General features: G+C 40.1%; 1 long non-coding RNA gene across 1 annotated transcript; it reads right to left on the reverse strand.

Annotated features, from left to right (window-relative positions):
- Positions 1-16,875: 16,875 nt before the first annotated feature.
- On the reverse strand, positions 16,876-19,887 carry LOC130472462 (uncharacterized). Its single transcript, XR_008932811.1, has 3 exons — positions 19,789-19,887; positions 17,084-17,153; positions 16,876-16,982 (listed from the first exon to the last, which is right to left on the reverse strand). It is a non-coding gene; the product is annotated as an uncharacterized lncRNA (long non-coding RNA).
- Between the last annotated feature and the right edge of the window lie 1,389 nt (positions 19,888-21,276).

Below are 21,276 nucleotides of genomic sequence, written 5' to 3' on the forward strand. Positions count from 1 at the left end.
TTCCTAAATAGTAAGGTATCCCAAAGGAACATGTAGATTGGGGTTGTAACTCAAACAACATTGGTATATGTTGTGGCAAAGGGATATGTTATACCATTAGCTTATCAACCAAGAGTAGTTTGCATGAATGAAATGTTTTAATAGCTTTAATTAATGCATGTATGCTTTTGTTTCAATTTTTAAGTACGATAAATGTTTATTATTTGCTATTTTGTTTTGTAGAATATGATTGTACTTCATATTATTGTACATCTTCAATTTTATTGCTTTCGGATAATAGAACTGTAAAATTTCCTTGATCGATTGGTAACTAATTTTGAGAGTAATTTCAAAAGAAAGGAGAATGGGAGCATAACTTGGATGATAAATTTCTTATAGTGTTCTTCATGGTTGTTTTCAACTAAAAGTTGAATGGTAGACCAATTGGACTTCATTCAAAATACTGGGTAGCTTTAAAATAATGAAGTGTTGCGTTAAAGTCTCATGTACTACAATAGTTAACAACCAATTGCCTTTTGATTCAATAATGAACTACACTCATTGGATGTGGTCATTCAAAATGAACAAAAGAAAAGGGACTTTGTACGCATACAAAAGTAAGAAGATCAAGCAACGAGTTAAATCTTTTGGACTATAAGAAAAGGTGTTAGAAAGGATAGGAAATGGGAAGAAAAGAAATGGATTCAAAATTCTACTACTACCTAGATGTTTGTGTTAGTGAGAAACAACTTAGAAATGATCTAGCTTCTATGGTATTGGATTACCACTTGAGGTTTTAACTTTTGTTAAGAACTCAAATTTTGGAAGCTAAGCCTGGTTGTTGACCTATAAGTAGGAAATGAAGCAAAATTGTGTTACACTAGATGTAGGGCCATTTTGTTTGTTTTAATGTCCTTCAAAAGGCTGGAACTTAAATGGAATTTTGTTCCATTAATCAACATAAGCAATTTTCTGTTTGGACATAAAAAGACTCACATTCAAATTAAACAAAACAATCGTTGAATTCTTTAAGATAAATGTCTATCTAGGAGAACAACTATAGCACATGAATCCCAACTTTTCCTTGGAATTTGGAACAAGGTAACAAAACAAGCAAGACCAACCTAAGTCTATCTAGCATGCTCATACACGTATCTCAAGCAAGGACATAATCCCACAACAACTAGCAAATTACATACAAAAGAATAGAGAGAGAGAGAGAGAGAGAGAGAGAGAGAGAGAGAGAGGGGGGGGGAATCATGACATAATTCTACTAGGGGTCACCCAACCCCTAGGCCTAACAGAACTACTTACACATAGTAGCACTTAAACCTAGTAAAGCAAACCATACATAAAAACATGACATTCTATTTTCGGTAAAGAAACTCAACCTAAAAGATAAACTTGAGGATGAACACCAAGAACATACCAAATTGGGTAAAGAACTTCAATCACAAATCATGAACTAAAAACTCAGAATATTGCAAGAAAGCAAAAGATAAAAGCTAAAAAGGAATTAATAAAGTAAACAAATAAATATACTTGAATTGAAAGAGGATATATTGCTCCTAAAAGTGCAGAATTCAAAGACAAATTAAAGTAATTAAAGAGTTAAACTACAAAGTAATAAAGTGGTGAGAGTGTGTAAAACCTAAGTGAAAACAAAAATGACAGAAAATAAAGACTAATACACTCCACACATGTGGACTTTAATTAGGGTAACATTCTACTATACTAAGGGGAACATATGCCCAAAAAGTGGGTAGCCGTCAGACAATGCACGGTCTTCGTCAGCACTGCACGACCTCGAAGCTGGGATGGAGTAGAAGGTGTTTCACGATCCGTGTTAAATATGCATGAACCAGGCAGAGGTCGTGAACCAGATACTACACGAACCCAAGCCGAATCGTGCACGGTCTGTGCATAACTGTTTTCTATGGTCAACGTTCTTCCGATGCGACGTAAGGGATGCATGATTCGTGCAAGGGCATTCCCCTAGATGCTTCACTTATCTTCTACTCTTCTCCCATGCATAAATATGATGTCTCTTTCAAGCTCAAAGACTCGACTTGGTGGAATCTGTTGACCCATACTTATCTTCCTTCGTGAGAGCCTTTAATGATAGTAATAAGGTGGGATGACGAGGATGCCACGAAGCTTGCATTCGAACCCTATCGGTGTTGTCAATCTCTCTTTTGGATTAGCGAGGCATCCATACTCTGTGAGTTGCTTTAGCTTGGCTTGAAAATAGGGAGAGAGGAGCTCTCCGTAGAAAACAATTAAAGAAAAAATATATAGTAGGAATAACTCTAAATGCAACTATATGTAACTAAACTACACTAATATGTACACAAAAGAGATCTTAATTGGCTCATAAAGATGTGCAAATTACAATCACATCAAGAATATGACACTTAATGAACCCATATCCATATTTTTTGTGCTGTGATGGTAGCTCACATAGTCACACTTGATGGGATTCACCTACGAAGGTGTGGAAGTGTGGCCACTTCCTATGAGAATTGTGATATGGGATATTCTCTAGAGCACCTAAGAGCATATCCTGGTCGGATGTATGCCCAATATAAGGCATCACTTTTATTCATGGAGTCAAAATTTCATAAATATTCAGTTGCGTGCTTTGAGTGACTGGTTTCTAACTCCCTATCAAGTTCAATATGAAAGTCACTTGGTAGGAAAGGGACCATACCTAGCTCAAATTTCACTAAGTGTTAATCCAAGTCGAAATGCATTGACACCTATTCAATTGTTTTGTTTTGTCCAAAACCACATTCTTTCTTTCTCTCATTTTCACACCTTCGGGCCAGTGGGAGATTGTTGGAAGTTCTTGGTTGAGAAAGTCAAAAGAAAAGAGTGCAAAAGGTGAATATTGTTTTTGTCCCACATTGAAAGAATTCTTCTATTTCTCCTTGTTTATATATTGACTTAAGGGTATAAATCTTGTTTGAGAGAGTGTGAGAGTGGTACTGGTGGACACATAACACAAATAGGAGCGTGCGCCGACTGGCCAGTCGCGCTCAGACTCGGGCTTCGAGATCTTGGGGAATGCGATGTGCGGCTGTAGACACCTACTTTTGTCCCCATTCCCGAAAGGGAAGGTTCGATGATGAAAACATAAATCTCCACTTGACAACGCATCTCCTATAAAATAACGAATCTCAATTCCCCTTTTCATTTCACCCGAAACCTGCTATTTATAGAAACTTGCTATTTATGGAAACCTTTTAAAAATAGTAACTGCCGTAATGGGTAGTTGTTAAAAGTGGCAAGTCATAAAAGATAGAAACCTGTCAGAATTAGGTGTTGCACTCCAACATAAATCCTAAATGAGATAGAGATTACGAGAGAATCCTATTCCTAATATGATTCGAAAATAAGAGTCACGTATTAATTAAAATCCTAACGAGCCTAGAGTTCGTAACGGGCCCAGACGCATTCCGTCACAAGGTTAATACGCACTAAAAGACTCGATTAAGTCTCAAATACTCCGGATTCTAGGAATCCGAATCTGACTAAGAAAATAGACCAGATCCTATTTTCAACGCCTGGCTCTGGGCGCCAAAATCTTCGGCGCCCAGGTCTAGGCGCTGAAATTACCTGGGACGTATTCTTTCCTAATTCCTCGTGGATTAGAGCTCTACAATTCTATCTTTCCACGAACTCTTTTCTATAAATAGGGCCTTAAGTTCGACGTGAAGAGGACACAACACACAATTATTATTCTGAGTATTGACTCTAAACCCCTAAGCCTAAGCCTCACGCTGCAAAACTGATCACGCGTTCTGTCGCAATCGATCCATAAATCGAATAGAACGTATCCTGTCCCATAATTTGAGATTCGTTAAATAAAAGGAGAAATAGCAAAGTCAAAGTGGTTAGTTTTCTGAGAACCGTGACGCACCTCTCAAGGGTGCGTCGTAATGTGTCCCTTTTCTATGATTTAATTGCTTTCCTCGCCCTTTTATGAACTGTTAAACTAATTAAATCTGATTGTTCGATCACGCCTAATAAATATGATATTTTTGGGAAATTGGATTATCATGATAGGTCCCTTAAAACAATCTTAATCAGATAATCGTGTTCGATCTAGTACTATATGTTGTATATTGCTAAAATCAACTCAGATTAGTTTAATAGTTAACGCATGTCCCTTCAATTATTTATGCTGAGCTAGTAAGGATATCCTGCCTCTGGAGTTATCGATGAGCGAGTACTCCTCTCGGTAGTTACAGTCCCCCGAACCCTCAATCTCTACCTTGCGGGTGTATGTTGAGAGATCCCCACACCAGGGATCACAAGGGAACCTACGGTCGTCGTGGTCAAACATAATTGCACTCCCTTTATGTCACGATAACCGGGTTTTGTCAGTTTTTCTCATTGTCGTTAAAAACTGAATGGCGACTCCTATATTACTAGTCAATTGGGTGTAAACTCACAGGAAATCCAATTACACTTAATTTGACAAAAAGAAACGTCACACCCACGAGGGACAAGGTCACGCATTAGCCTCGTGCTTTTTCGACCCCCTCACAGTGGCGACTCCACTGGGGATAGTGAAGGAAATACTCGTGCTCGTAGGTAATCAAAATAGCCGAAGGGTGAAACGATCCTACCCCGCGTTTATTTCCCCATCAAGTTGGGACGACCTGAAAATCAGCATATTAATGTGAACGGACAGAACTGCATAACGAATCTTGGCTCCCTTGGTGTTTCATCTCGGGAGTTGGGACTAAGGATACCCATCGCCAACCGGGGGGTGCATACGCTTCGAATGTTGTCCAGTCGGCACTTTCGCTAGTAGTACACCCGTCCCAAACCCAATCGCTCGCCCATTAGGTCCCTCTCATTGGTGCATGCCCCCTTGGCTTACATCGTGATTGGCCTCTTGGGCGAAATTCGTCTGTTGAAGACACTACCTCGACCGGGGCATGTGTTGGATCTGCGATAGAAGCGGTACCAAGCCAGGCGCAAGAACTACCCACAGAAGCCTCTCATAAACTACATGACATATTATTATTGCTTCATGATGTGATGTTAGTAATGTGTAGCGAAATATGTGATTGTGTGACAAACAAAGTTAGCAAACCAACGACCTAAAAAAAAAATTTCGCCCAAACATTCATAAACCAATTTGCCAAAGAGTTATACCGAAATACGTGTTCCGCAAACCCGAACGATCGCCACAAAAATAAGCGACGCTCGGGACGGCCTGTAACGAATCCCACAAACGTTGCACGACGCGTAAAGGACGTTATTAGGCAAGCACGCAAAATCGAAGTCGCATAAACAAAAGTAGACGCAAACAGAAAACGAGAACCAGCCAGGGACGCATTTTCAACGCCCCTGGCTGGGCGCCAGAATTTCTCACGACCTACGCTGGGCGCTGAAGTTGCTGCTTGGCCTTCTGGTCAGGCGCAGCAGCCTCGGTGCCCGCGCAAAAGGAAAAATACGTAGCACAAAAAACCGTTCGTAAAAAAAAAATCTGCTACGAGGGCGTAAGAAAAGCACTCGATTCTAAAAGCAACTCATAAAAAATAAATAACTCTTTGTGTCGTTGTTAGGCCTCCTACGACGACAATGCTCGGCACCGAAACCGAACATGCTAATAACTATGAATGTCACACGGGCAAGTGTTTCGAAAATCCAAAGAATGACCAAAAGAAAGAACTAAAAGTGTACCAACAAAAGAAAGAGCGAAAAACCAATAGAGAGAGTCAAAGTCTAGACTAAGTAATGCTTGAAACTTTGGGGCCTAAACTTTAGCTTATCTTATGCATAGGACTGGTCCTGCCACTTGGTGCCGATCGGGAAATCAAAGGTTAGTACGTCTCGAAGATACATCGCCAACACCAGGTTTAGTGACTCCAAGCTCCGTCCGTCACCCCTCATTTCAAGGATCTCGGCTTCCCCAACCTCGATTCGCACCCTCAAACATGTCCATCAAAGAATTGCGAGACCAGATGGCTCAAATGACCCAACTCATGGGCCAACTGAAAATGGAAAACGAAGCCTTAGCGGCTGCACAAGCCAAAAATGACCTCGATAACGAGAAAAGGATTGAAAAAATGGTCCTACAGCAAACCATGGGGAGCAAGTACTTCTCTCTCGATCCTGAACCTTTTCCTGGCAAACTACCAGAAAAGTTTAGTTCATTTGACTTACCAAAGTTTAAAGCCACGGACAATCCCTGTGATCATCTATTGAGCTTTGTGAATGCCATGAACTTGAAAGGCGTGGACAAGTCCATGTATTTACCTGCCTTTCCTTTGTCCTTGGAACCTGTGCCGCTCAAATGGTCCTATCACCAGGACCCTAAGCTCTTCCCCACTTGGGAAGACTTTGTCAATGTCTTCATCAAGCAATACTCGTCGAACATGGATTTTCAAGTCACCATGCGCGAGCTGGAAGTTCTCTTCCAAAAGAAAAATGAGGATTTCACAACCTACTTTGCTAGATGGAGGGATCAGGCGGCCCAACTAATCAATAGGCCTCCCGAAATAGAATTGGTCCAAAAATTCATTGACAACCTGGACTCGGCTTACAGACAACACCTTAGGTACCTGGGACTTGACACTTTCAAAAGAGTTTATGATGTGGGAATACAGATCGAGGATGATCTCGCAAAAACAATACAAAGTAAACCCGCATACAAAAGCAACACCTACAACAGGGGCAACACATCCCAAGCCCAAGAAGTCCATGCCGTAGAGGAGACTCCCGCCCGAAGAAGCCCTGGAAGATGGGTCCGAGACCGAAAGTTTGCCCCACTCGGGTCGACTTTGGTACAAGCCTTCGAAAGACTAACCAATCAAGGAAAGTTGAGACCTATAGGCCCCACCCGTGACCCTCCTGTCAAGAGCAAATACTGGGTCGAAGGTACTTATTGCAAGTTCCATCAAGGAAATGGGCATGACACTGAAAAATGCTGGAACCTAAAAAATACAATCCAGGACATGATAGAGGACGAAGTGATACCTCTCCCTAACGTTGGCAAACCCAACAAAAACAAGAGCCCACTCGGCTCTTGTCACATCTCTCTCGACCAACCAGAAAATGAGAACTTCGACCCTACGGTGTACATTACGCCTCAAGGTGCACCACTCGCTGTGGTCCCTATGGAACGAATCGAGAGAGAAGTGTGCGGTGTGTGGGATGATGATGCTGAAGATATTTACCTATCTCAAGTGTCGGGCTAAGACCTCTTTACTGAAACTTGGCCCGGGTATGCTCACATCGACACCACCCCTCAGGAGCCCGAGGTCGACAACCTCACCCGATCCGGAAGGATATACCAACCGGATATTCGCCCACCTCCTATGGACGATATCCCAGTTAGGCAAACTCCTGAGAATGGACGGCACGCCATCGTCGCAGAAGTCATTGAAAATCCTCTCTTGAAACAACTAAAAAGAACCAAAGCCGAAATTACCATCTGGGATCTCATGTGTACTTCAAAGGAACATCGTGAAAAGCTTATTCGCTCACTCGACCTCATCTCAGTACCTACGGATATCACACCTGACTCATTGGTTAACCATGTCACGAGAGATGCCGGAGAAAAGGCCATAGTTTTCACTGACAAAGACTTGCCCAAAGAGGGGAGTGCTCACAATAAAGCCCTCTATCTAGTAGTTGGATGCAAAGGACAAAACATCCCCCTAGCGCTCGTAGATAATGGTTCGGCGGTTAATGTCTGCCCATTGCGAACCGCCCATTGCTTGGGGCTAGGAAACGATGACTTCCAAACCTCCACGCAAGGGGTACGAGCTTATGATAACTCCCGAAGGCCTGTGTTGGGAAAAATCAACCTTACCATACAAACCGGGCCTGTGGCACGCACCACGGAGTTTCAAATAATCGACATCAAGCCCACTTTCAACCTCCTCTTGGGGCGACCTGGGCTCCATGACTTAGGAGGTGTGGCTTCTACCTTGCACCAAATGGTTAAACTTAACCATAACGGGGTAATACTAGAAATCCGCGCCCCTCCTCTCGACGTCAGTTGTACTATGGTTGGAACGGCCGAAACTGCAGACGACCTTTACGGGTTTCAAATGGAAGAAGCAATCCAGTTCATCGAAGATTATGATCCAGCATTCCTAGACCCGCACGCATCCCGAGTCATCCCTAGAATGCTGTTAGCTCAAGGTTATTTCCCTGGAACCCCATTGGGCATAAGGAAGAAGGAATGCACATTCCATCCTTTACCCAACAAATCTACTCCCTTTGGCTTAGGCTATGAACCAACGGAGGAAGATATTGCTGACCGCCTGTCTGGGCTACGCCTTAACAAGGCCAAACAAACCACCCTCCTTCCCCCGTATCAAAGAACCCTTAACGGGATGTTCGTTCGGGAAGGAGAAGGACACCCATGCTGTGATTTCCCTGAACCCTTCGTTCAGAATGGCTTGCTAAAACCAGGAATCGAAATCTTCCATGACTGCCACACCTTGGATGAGGCACCCCACCTCACCAAGACTAAAACAGCTGAAGTATTGGACAACCAGGCTTTATGGACATTGTTTAACGAATCGAGGCCTATGGAGGACGAGACTGTGATGACTACCCTAGCTTTACAAGATGAAGGTTTCGATCCAACCCGGTTAATCGCTCCTGCATCAACACTAGAAGAGATCGAGAACGGATGGGTGAAGACATATCAGTGGGTCAATGCAAAAGGAATAGAATTCAAGATGAGTACCGGTGAAGGACCAAAGTTTTACGAGAGTAAACCCAAGGCTTGAGCCACATAGAGCACCTTAATAAAAAGCGCCTAATAGTTCTTTAGATTGGTAGAAAAATAATAAAGACTTTAGATGGTCCTAAGACCCCTTAGAATATAGGTCAAGTTTATTTCAGTGTGTTTTCCTTACTTTCCAAATTAATAAAGGCGTAATATCTCTCCTAAAATTTTATTCTAACACTAAGTAAGCACCAAATGTACTTGCAAAATACAAAAATAAAGAGGCGGTCCACTCTAGGCCCAATAAACGAGACCCACTCGGTCTTGAAATCGTGTCATAGAAACCAATTCCCGAAATCCACAAAATAAACCGTACCATCCCCTTCATATCCCCAAAACATAAAGGTCAACCAGTGTCATCATAAAAGTCAATCCATGCAACCCAAATAAATCAAAGGAAATCAAAATCCAAAACAAATGCAAATGTTGCTTAAAAAGGGAATTAATAAAATGTAACCCCGCCATACCCTTCAAAAACGACACGCACCTCAACCCACCCAAAAGACTACACAAAGATCTTCATATCTTCCACACCCTAACTCCATTTTCAAAGCCGTTTCGAGTCACGAATAGAAAAAATTAATCCGGACAAAAATGCATCTCACGCTAATAGTCAAAAAAGCCTCCGAAATAGCCTCAAAATTGATTTTAAATGCGAGCAAAAATCAAAGCACTAAAACGAAGAAAAAGAAAAAGAATGCAAGAACACGTGAAGCAAAGCGTCAAAAACGACCGCCAGAAATCATTTTCAGCGCCCAGGGCCGGGCGCCGAAATCTTTGACGCCCCAGCCTGGGCGTTGAAACTCTTTGCATGCCTAAATTTTTTAGAAGTGCTCGTCATTTTATCCGCACATAACGGAAAAATAACGAACACTTGGGGGGTACAGCACGTATCCAAATAGGCTCACCAAAAAATATAGCCATACAAAAAGTAGTCGAATTTCATTTTTTACGAGACTTACGGCAAAAAAAAACGGCAGACGAAAATAATGATAATACTTCACTCATTTGACCGGTTAAGTAATATGTTTCCACCTCAGGGCACATCTATTAAAATCCGGCATCTTAGAATTTATTCTAGCTAGAACTACGCGCGACCTGATTCTGATAAGATACGTAGGCAATCCTTACCAAGGATTCGGTCCAATAAAAAAAAAACATATATAAATTGTGCAAAAAGTGTTAGACATATAAAAATATAAAAAAAAAAGAGAGGAGAAACAAAAAATGAAAATGAAAAATAAAATACGCCATTATTGAAAAATAATAAGAAGGAAAACAAAGTGCTAAGAAATGAAAAAACAAACACAACTGAAATAAATAAAGGGCACCTACACCCTAGCAAGAACTACACTACTCTAGTTCTTCCGGATCATCAAATAAAGTCTTGTAGAGGGCAATGTTCGCAGGATCCACCCCCACAGTCTTCTGCGCTGCCCCTATATCAATCTCCATAAGAACCGGCTCCTGGACACTAACTTCCAAAGACGCCAAGGCTTTAGAAACATTCTCGGTTATAGCCCGCTCGGCCTCAAGGGCACAGACAATGGTGGGAGAAGAATTATTATCATCAACTAGACTAGCCACTGTTTCTACAGGCGGCTGAGCCTTCCTAACCCATACATTGTTCCAGCGATGATCTCCGCGAGAGCCTGCACTTCTTTTAACAACAACAGGCCCCTTCATGTTAGGCACCTTTTTAGGCCTAGAACTGGAACGGGGAGGAACTTTCTTTCGCTTTTGATCAGGACGAGCTTTCACAGTCTTAATACCATGGGTGCGAGGATTGGCAGAATCACGGCCCTCATATCTGACCCGAATGCGAGGTATCAAAAGCTCAGCCGGCTCCCCATTTCGAGCCTCGGTCCTCACGGCCTTATCATCGGAGCTCATCCACAACTTGTAGTTTTCAGAAAGACCCACAAAGCCATTTATAGCTACGGCCCAATGCGGGAGACCATCATAATACTTAGCCCACGCTTGAACCCGTGCTTGTGAAAAGGCCGCTACTTTAGGTGGTACCGTATCAGAAAAGGGGATAGTCTGCCTTAAACCGTATTAACGCATGACTCGGTAAGGGAAAATATAAATGGGCCGAGATAGCCCCAACAAGGAAACATAAACCGATACATCAGAACCCCCCGTCATTGTAGTCAAACCCCACCACGGTACCACCCACTTAATAGAACAGATACCATGAGTAAAAAAGGAGGCCCACTCGGCCTCGTCCTGGCCTCGGTGCAAATATTTTCGGTTACCCAAGGCTATAGGGCGATAATGTTTAGGATCGGCATGAGTTTCCAAGAGCCTAAGCCGTTCCACGAGCCAAATCTGCAAAAAACGGGTACGATAAAAAAAAATAAACAAAAAAAAAAACGGTTCCTCGGCGCAGTTTCAACGCCCAGGACCAGGCGCCGAAAATTCTAGCGCCCAGCCCTAGGCGCTGAAATTCAGCCCCAAGGCAGGACGAATAAAAAATATATATGCAAAAAAAAACGTATACGTGCGCAAAGAAAAAAAATCGATTACCTGCAATAATAGGGGGCTTCCCTTAAAATATTCAGATTTGGCATCCTTCTTTAGCTCATCCGCACTCAGCAAAGTCTCGGCAACAACCAACGGCATAATAGAATAGCAACTTTCCATCTGGCTAATCAAGGGGATCAACCTTATGTCACCGAACTCACCATTGTTATTCGACAGCAAATAATGATTCAACAAGCAAAATACAAGGGCTCGAATATTCAATTTCTGTTCGGTCATATTCTTACTAGGCCTAAAGTGATGTTTTACAAGTTTTGCCAAATTAACCTCATCACCTATAACAATTTCAGCAAGCATATTAGCATCTAGTCCTAGGAAAGCCCCTATGGTTGTTTTACCCTCTTCAATAGTGCCAGGAGTGGCAGGGGTAGCATTTGTAGGATAACCAAGGATCGCAGCAAATTCATCTGGCAAAGGACATATTTCATTGCCCGGAAAGACAAAAACATGATGTTCGGAATCCCAAAAGCTTAGGGCTGCATGCAGAAAATTATAGTCAATATTAATTTGTTGTAAGCCTAAAAGTGCCTCTAAGTGGTATTCTTTTAACAAAGCCTTTTCTGTAGGAGTAAGGGCATGTAGCCAACGCCTAACAGCCTGTTGGAGTGAGAAAGTAGGAATCGACATGACGAAAGTAAGGAGTAACCAAAACACAGCAAAGAAAGAAGGAAATTGAGAGTGATGGAAAATAGGGACATATCTAGCCCCTATATATAGCTGAACGCATCAAGTGACATCCTGATCCCATTCGGAAACGCGTTAAGAAATCCGAAAGCCAAAATTCGCCAGGAAAGAACTTTCAGCGCCCGAAGCTGGGCGCCGAAATAATTAACGCCCAGCCTTGGGCGCCGAAAATGCAACCCAAGGCCCAGATTTCACAAAACGCGGAACAGGAAAAGACTTAAAACCGTGTTGCTAGACACGAGGCCCTATTGCAATTAAGATCAAGCCCAAAAGCACCTTTAAGATCCCAAATAGCAAAAATGAATGGTAAAACTTGGTCGAACCTTAGACTTGTCTCAAGGAACATATATGTACACTTTTCAAAACAAATGCAAAATATCAAGGTCATTCTTCGAAACACCAAAAAATGTTGTTGAGTCGTTGGTTTCTCAAATAAAAAATGTTTGTCTGTCAAAAGATTAACTCGGGCCAAGCTAAATCGGATGATATTAAACCTTGTCGCCCGAAGACTGAAGTCGCACCCCATGACTTCGCCAAAATAGCACACCACTATGAAAGGTCGCTCGCACATACGAGCTCGACCCCAAACATGATTAAAAGACGTTATGAAGTATGCGAAAAATGACCACCAAAGCCCGAGTGCTTGGGGGCACGCGAAAAGTATACTCCAACAGAGAGTGCGCAATCAAAATCACATTCCCGGGCTACGCTATACGCCGTCCCATGTTTGGATGATCGCAAAAGAACAGGTTCGACCTCAGAAAAGGGTCGTCATTGACATTTGTACATGGTCCTCTGATTAAAGACCAAGTAGTGGCAAAAATCGAGCCGTAAAGACTAGCTCAAAACCACGAAAGCAGATGGTCGCAAGACAAAGGTCCGTCTAAACCCGTTGTCAACCCACGTTCAGGTCACAACTAAATTCGAGCATCCCTCAAAAGAATTCGCTCTTGCAAGAATGAACAAAAGAAATCACGATGAAAAATAGGAAACTTGCCCATCTCAGTTGGCAAGATCACGTCACGAACCACGCGAGTTCCACAACGAAAAACGAATTCAGGGACGTCCACCCTCAGCGGACAGGGTTCGCCCACCCTCAGCGGGCGGGGTCTGCGTCACTAGCCGTGCAGATCCTCAGTTTTCGAAAAATAGAATCTTCAAAAAACAAAATGAAACAGGCTCGCCATCTTCAGCCGGCGGGGTCTACGGCCCAAACCACGTAGGTCCTTATTTTCAAAAAATAAAAACAAATTTCAAAATAGATTCGTCCACTTCTATCGGACGGGGTGTCCACCCTTAGCGGACAGGCTCGCCATCTTTAGCCGGCGGGGTCTGCGTCACTAACCGCGCAGGTCCTTAGTCGCTGCAGCGATAACTTTTTTTGGTTTTCCGTTTTTCCAAAAAAGAACGATGTGAGTAGCTTTTGGTTTTCCGTTTTTTCCAAAAAAGAACGATGTGAGTAGCTTTCCCTTTTTCCAAAGATTGGTTTTCCGTTTTTTCCAAAAAAAGAACGATGTGAGTAGCTTTCCTTTTTTTTTAAATGGTTTTCCGTTTTTTCCAAAAAAGAACGATGTGCTGGATTTTCCTTCGTTTTACGTCCCATAAAAAACAAGGGGGTTTTCTCGTTTAGCTAACCCTGAAAATGAGAATCTTTAAAAACATTTTTACCTCGTGATTGGGCTTGGCCAGGCCCAATTACACTTTATAGCTTTGATTTCGAAAACATCTTCTATACTATCCGTTGACAAAGTGAGGGAGTTTCTACGCACCTTTAGATCCTTCCAATGACAAAGTGAGGAAGTTTCTATACTATCCGTTGACAAATCCCAATGACACGTGAGGGATATGTCGACACTTCAAGTGATGACCCTTAAGTCAAATGTTATCACTCGGGGGCTCGTGAGACCCTCGCCAAAACAGGTCACCATGGCTTGTGCGACGCACTCCGTCTAATACTTTGACCATCGTCTTACTCCAAGACTCAGTCAAAGTGGGGGCTAACTGTAGACACCTACTTTTGTCCCCATTCCCGAAAGGGAAGGTTCGATGATGAAAACATAAATCTCCACTTGACAAAGCATCTCCTATAAAATAGCGAATCTCAATTCCCCTTTTCATTTCACCCGAAACCTGCTATTTATAGAAGCCTGCTATTTATGGAAACCTGCTAAAAATAGTAACTGTCGTAATGGGTAGTTGTTAAAAGTGGCAAGTCATAAAGATAGAAACCTGTCAGAATTAGGTGTTGCACTCCAACATAAATCCTAAATGAGATAGAAATTACGAGAGAATCCTATTCCTAATATGATTCGAAAATAAGAGTCACGTATTAATTAAAATCCTAACGAGCCTAGAGTTCGTAACAGGCCCAGACGCATTCCGTCACAAGGTTAATACGCACTAAAAGACTCGATTAAGTCTCAAATACTCCGGATTCTAGGAATCCGAATCTGACTAAGAATATAGCCCAGATACTATTTTCAACGCCTGGCTCTGGGCGCTGAAATTACCTGGGACGTATTCTTTCCTAATTCCTCGTGGATTAGAGCTCTACAATTCTATCTTTCCACGAACTCTTTTCTATAAATAGGGCCTTAAGTTCGACGTGAAGAGGACACAACACACAATTATTATTCTGAGTATTGACTCTAAACCCCTAAGCCTAAGCCTCACGCTGCAAAACTGATCACGCGTTCTGTCGCAATTGATCCATAAATCGAACAAAACGTATCTTGTCCCATAATTTGAGATTCGTTAAATAAAAGGAGAAATAGCAAAGTCAAAGTGGTTAGTTTTCTAAGAACCGTGACGCACCTCTCAAGGGTGCGTCGTAATGTGTCCCTTTTCTATGATTTAATTGCTTTCCTCGCTCTTTTATGAACTGTTAAACTAATTAAATCTGATTGTTCGATCACGCCTAATAAATATGATATTTTTGGGAAATTGGATTATCATGCTAGGTCCCTTAAAACAATCTAAATCAGATAATCGCGTTCGATCTAGTATTATATGTTGCATATTGCTAAAATCAACTCAGATTAGTTTAATAGTTAACGCATGTCCCTTCAATTATTTATGCTGAGCTAGTAAGGATATCCTGCCTCTGGAGTTATCGATGAGCGAGTACTCCTCTCGGTAGTTACAGTCCCCCGAACCCTCAACCTCTACCTTGCGGGTGTATGTTGAGAGATCCCCACACCAGGGATCACAAGGGAACCTACGGCCGTCGTGGTCAAACATAATTGCACTCCCTTTATGTCACGATAACCGGGTTTTGTCAGTTTTTCTCATTGTCGTTAAAAACTGAATGGCGACTCCTATATTACTAGTCAATTGGGTGTAAACTCGCAGGAAATCCAATTACACTTGATTTGACAAAAAGAAACGTCACACCCACGAGGGACAAGGTCACGCATTAGCCTCGTGCTTTTTCGACCCCCTCACAGCGGCGTGGGGTGAATTTTGTGGGTCTTACCTATTATTGTTGGTACCTGGTTGTTTGTTACGGAAATCTCTTGAATTGATTACGTAATCTTTGGATTTTAGCTTTAATGGCGTTCGTTACTGCCTTCATTATTCAGCCCATTTTTTTACTGTTTGAGTTCCTAAGTTTGATTGCTTAATCAAACTTTCCGTTGCATCCCAAAAACACAATAAACACAATTTCCATAAAATCAAACACATTATTTCTCTCTCTAAAATTGCTCTTGATTATGGTCATATGTTCTGAACCCATTCAGTTTATTGAGTGCACACAGATTCAAAGGTGCGCTAATCTTGGAGGGTGACCGCTTTCTGTTCTGCTACACAGGGAGGTAGCGCAACATCGTCTTTTAGGATAATGGGTGTCCACGACGCAATAATTGTTCCATCAACTCGTTCATCAATCAAATAAGTTTGTTTTCTTTTTTCATATTATCGCAACAGGTTCAAACATAATAGTATAAATTTTAGAAATGATAGTTTCACTCACTAGTGGAAAAAGGGTCATTTGCATCGCACTTTTAAGCATATTTGCGTCGCACATCGTGCGTGGCAAAAGCTGTCGACGCAAATGACTAAAAGTCATTTGCGTCGCACATTTGTGCGACGCAAATGACCCTTATTTGCGTCGCACAATTAGCAAATGTGCGTGGCAAATAACTTTTCAGGCACCATGTTGAAAAGTCATTTGCCACGCACATTAGCTAAATGTGCGACGCAAATAAGAGTCATTTGCGTCGCACATTTAGCTAATGTGCGTGGCAAATGACTTTTCAGGCACCATGTTGAAAAGTCATTTGCCACGCACATTAGCTAAATGTGCGACGCAAATGACTTTTAGACGCCAAAAAAAAAGTCATTTGCCACGCACATTAGCTTAATGTGCGACGCAAATGACAATTTTAGCGCCAAAAAACTAAGTCATTTGCCTCGCACATTAAGCTAACGTGCGTTACAAATGAATTTTTTTTTTTTTTTTAAATTCGTTTTTTAATATTTTAGTTGGAAATTCCGACATGATCGTCTTTGAAGTTAGACGCTTCATTCCCAATACCGGGAATACATTTATAAATAATACCTGTCACAAAAGTTTACAACGTAATTAACGTTCCCAATAAAAGGCAATTAAATTCGTCATAGATCAACCAACGTACATGTTACAACAAACATAAAATTATTACAACAAAGGTACGTAGCTAGCTAGCTAGAGATCAAGTTCATATTACAAATTAAGCTAAAAATTCGACATTGTTCATGAAGTAATCTGCCCAAAAATCTTTCACCTCATTAATCTCCTCCGGTGAATAAGGCAATGTTCTTGAAAAATCCTAAAAAAGTGTAAATAATTCAATTTATCAACGATTGATCAATATAATAGTTTTGTGTACTTCAACTTATTATATAAAGTACGTAGTTTATGAGAACATACCTTAGTAAGATATGGACTATTACCATGATTCATTATTATGTCGTACATAAAACGCATGACGTAGTAGCCACAATCTAGTGATCCCGGTTGTTGAGCACACTAAATGCATTAAAATAAATAACACAAGTAAAATTTCTATCACATTGTATGTTATAATTTTGAAAAACTTGCTTCTTAGGTAAATAATAAACTAATTATACCTGTGCTGGAATCCATGTTAATTTAGTTCCCTTAGATTGTCCACCTAGTCTCTTGTAACTCCGAAAAGCACTACACATTCGATAAAATATGCAATTATATATACTTTGTTTACACATGTAAATGCAAAGAATATTTTACATGTAAGTGCAATTATATACTTTGTTTACACATGTAAATGCAATTATATACGTAGTAGCCACATTTAAGGCTAATTGAGTCGTTCTAGGTCATTTTTAGGCAAAAATGATGTTTTCGAACCCAACTTTGAACTAAAGAACCTAAGGAATGTTTTCAAACTTATTACACGTCTCATATGCATAGTTATAACTTTCTAAGGCTCTTTACAATCTATTATTTCACATTTAAGGCTAATTGGGTCGTTCTAGGTCATTTTTAGGCAAAAATGATGTTTTCGAACCCAACTTTGAACCAAAGAACCTAAGGAATGTTTTCAAACTTATTCTACGTTTAATATGCTTATTTACAACTTTCTAAGGCTCTTTACAATCTATTATTTCACATTTAAGGCTATTGGGTCGTTCTAGGTCATTTTTAGGCAAAAATGATGTTTTCGAACCCAACTTTGAACCAAAGAACCTAAGGAATGTTTTCAAACTTATTCTACGTTTAATATGCTTATTTACAACTTTCTAAGGCTCTTTACAATCTATTATTTCACATTTAAGGCTAATTGGGTCGTTCTAGGTCATTTTTAGGCAAAAATGATGTTTTCAAACCCAACTTTGAACCAAAGAACCTAAGGAATGTTTTCAAACTTATTACACGTTTAATATGCATATTTACAACTTTCTAAGGCTCTTTACAATCTATTATTTCACATTTAAGGCTACTTGGGTCGTTCTAGGTCATATTTGGGCAAAAATGGCGTTTTCGAACCCAACTTTGAACTAAAGAACCTAAGGAATATTTTCAAACTTATTACACGTCTCATATGCATAGTTATAACTTTCTAAGACTCTTTACAATCTATTATTTCACATTTAAGGCTAATTGAGTCGTTCTAGGTCATTTTTAGGCAAAAATGATGTTTTCGAACCCAACTTTGAACTAAAGAACCTAAGGAATGTTTTCAAACTTATTACACGTCTCATATGCATAGTTATAACTTTCTAAGGCTCTTTACAATCTATTATTTCACATTTAAGGCTAATTGGGTCGTTCTAGGTCATTTTTAGGCAAAAATGATGTTTTCGAACCCAACTTTGAACTAAAGAACCTAAGGAATATTTTCAAACTTATTACACGTCTCATATGCATAGTTATAACTTTCTAAGGCTCTTTACAATCTATTATTTCACATTTAAGGCTAATTGGGTCGTTCTAGGTCATTTTTAGGCAAAAATGATGTTTTCGAACCCAACTTTGAACCAAAGAACCTAAGGAATGTTTTCAAACTTATTCTACGTTTAATATGCTTATTTACAACTTTCTAAGGCTCTTTACAATCTATTATTTCACATTTAAGGCTATTGGGTCGTTCTAGGTCATTTTTAGGCAAAAATGATGTTTTCGAACCCAACTTTGAACCAAAGAACCTAAGGAATGTTTTCAAACTTATTCTACGTTTAATATGCTTATTTACAACTTTCTAAGGCTCTTTACAATCTATTATTTCACATTTAAGGCTAATTGGGTCGTTCTAGGTCATTTTTAGGCAAAAATGATGTTTTCAAACCCAACTTTGAACCAAAGAACCTAAGGAATGTTTTCAAACTTATTACACGTTTAATATGCATATTTACAACTTTCTAAGGCTCTTTACAATCTATTATTTCACATTTAAGGCTACTTGGGTCGTTCTAGGTCATATTTGGGCAAAAATGGCGTTTTCGAACCCAACTTTTAACTAAAGAACCTAAGGAATGTTTTCAAACTTATTACACGTTTAATATGCATATTTACAACTTTCTAAATCTCTTTACAATCTATTATTTCAGATTTAAGGCTAATTGGGTCGTTCTATGACATATTTACGCAAAAATGAAGTTTTCGAACTCAAACTTTTAACTAAAGAACCTAAGGAATGTTTTCAAACTTATTACACGTTTAATATGCATATTTACAACTTTCTAAGGCTCTTTACAATCTATTATTTCACATTTAAGGCTACTTGAATCGTTCTAGGACATATTTACTGCAGTTTGGAAAATCATCAAAATTAATTACCTTCAAAAGCAGGATTTTTAAAAAAAATAAAGAACTGATCAGTTCTGAATTCTGACCAGTTCTGTCCACTGATCTGCACAGAACTGATCTGAGTTGTGCAGATCAATGCACAGAACTGGTCAGTTCTGATCAGTTATGTGCACAGCTCAGATCAGAACTGTGCAGATCAATGCACAGAACTGATCAGAACTTACCAGTTCTGTGCACTGATCTGCACAGTTCTGATATGAGCTATGCAGATCAGTGCACAGAACTGATCAGACTGACCAGTTCTGTGCACTGATCTGCACAGTTCTAATCTGAGCTGTGCAGATCAGTGCACAGAACTGGTCAGTTCTGATCAGTTCTGTGCACTGATCTGCACAGTTCTGAGGTACACACGTCGCACAGCCACAATATAAGAAATTATTAAGCAGTAAAATACAGAGGTCCAAAACTGACCAATTGAGCAACTTTATATCGTAGAATCTTAAAAATTATCTGCTAGAATTTTAACTAATTTGGATAGAGCATGTACCTGCAGCACATTTAGCCAGTATGTTAAGCACACTTTACCATCGGTGCTACCAAGAAAATTCCATGCACTCCATAAAGCAGGGTCTTGACTCTTGAGGCATGAAACTTGTATCACGGTGAAGAAATATATCACTGCAAGCATACAGTTAAGAAAAAAAGTGAAACAAAAATGCAATAGCTTTAACATTTACAATAAATATTTTACAAGTCAGGTGGGAGAAGGCGATAGTACTCCTTGGTATAATAGCCGTCTGCCAATATGCAGCTTTTGAATTTTGTTCACGATAGATGAAAAAGAACTTTGACAAGATTACATGTTGATTAATATGTAATGGATATTCATGCTTGTTTTTATGACGTATCGACCCTCTCTAGTACAACAGACTAATGAGTGATGAAAATGTGTCAAGGAGAATAAGAAATTGATATTACAATACAAAATATTCAAATGTAATTTCAGAAACCCATAGCAGGAAATCCCTAGTTTGAAGCTATCTTGTCAATAACTTCTTAAAGACAACCAAGATATAGTTAAGACAACCAAGATATACTCCAAAAAAGAAAAAGAAAAAAAACGAACCTGTTGACATATTGAAAAGCACCCAGTATTCTCACTTCGTCATATGTTGCTTCTTTTCCTAATATTCTTATGGCATCTGGAGCATGGAGAGCTATAATGCATCCATCATACACGTGCTGTGAACCGTCACGAAAAGACAATGCACAACCTGCACAAGCATTGACAATTCTTGTAGTAAATCACTGAATCACATAGATGGTCCATGAATTAGGAAGAGGGGCATCTTCGCCCTCAATTAACAATAAAAAGATGATTGCATTGAGTTTACTTTTCTTCCTACTATATGAACCACAGATTAAGAAGGCCTCAATTTTCATTACACAGCCCAAGACTAACAGGCACATAAATCTTTGCACCATAACTAAGATATTTACTAAAACATATTTTCATCTGTAGTTCTTCAGATAATGGATTAATTTCCTTGAAAAGTACATATCCATAAATTTCCTATCTAACCACCTGAAAATCGTGTAGGTTTTAGCTACCGGATTTTATAAAGAAAGTCTAGAAAATGAAGCTTGTAACAAAACCTAAATCCTAAAATGTACCCAATTAAAATTCAACAAAACCTAAATCCTAAAATGTACCCAATTAAAATTCAACAAATAATATCAACAATTATAATTCAATTAGAATGCAATTAAAATTCAATCATAATATACACAATTAAAATTAAAATGCACAATTAAAATTCAACTAAATATCTAAATTAAAATTCAATACCTAAGAGATGAGAGAAGAAAGTGAACAAGGGGGGCGGAGAGGGCGGCGGCGTGGGAGGCTGCCGTGCCGTGGACGATTGCCGTGGGCGGCGGCTCTAAACAGGGAGCGAGGGTGAAGCAGCTCAGTGAGGAGCGAGGGTGAAGCAGGAAGGACAGCCAGCGCAAGGCAGAGACGGCAGTGAAGCAA

The sequence above is a fragment of the Spinacia oleracea genome, chromosome 4 (assembly GCF_020520425.1).
Source record: "Spinacia oleracea cultivar Varoflay chromosome 4, BTI_SOV_V1, whole genome shotgun sequence".
In the NCBI taxonomy this organism is placed as follows: domain Eukaryota; kingdom Viridiplantae; phylum Streptophyta; class Magnoliopsida; order Caryophyllales; family Amaranthaceae; genus Spinacia; species Spinacia oleracea.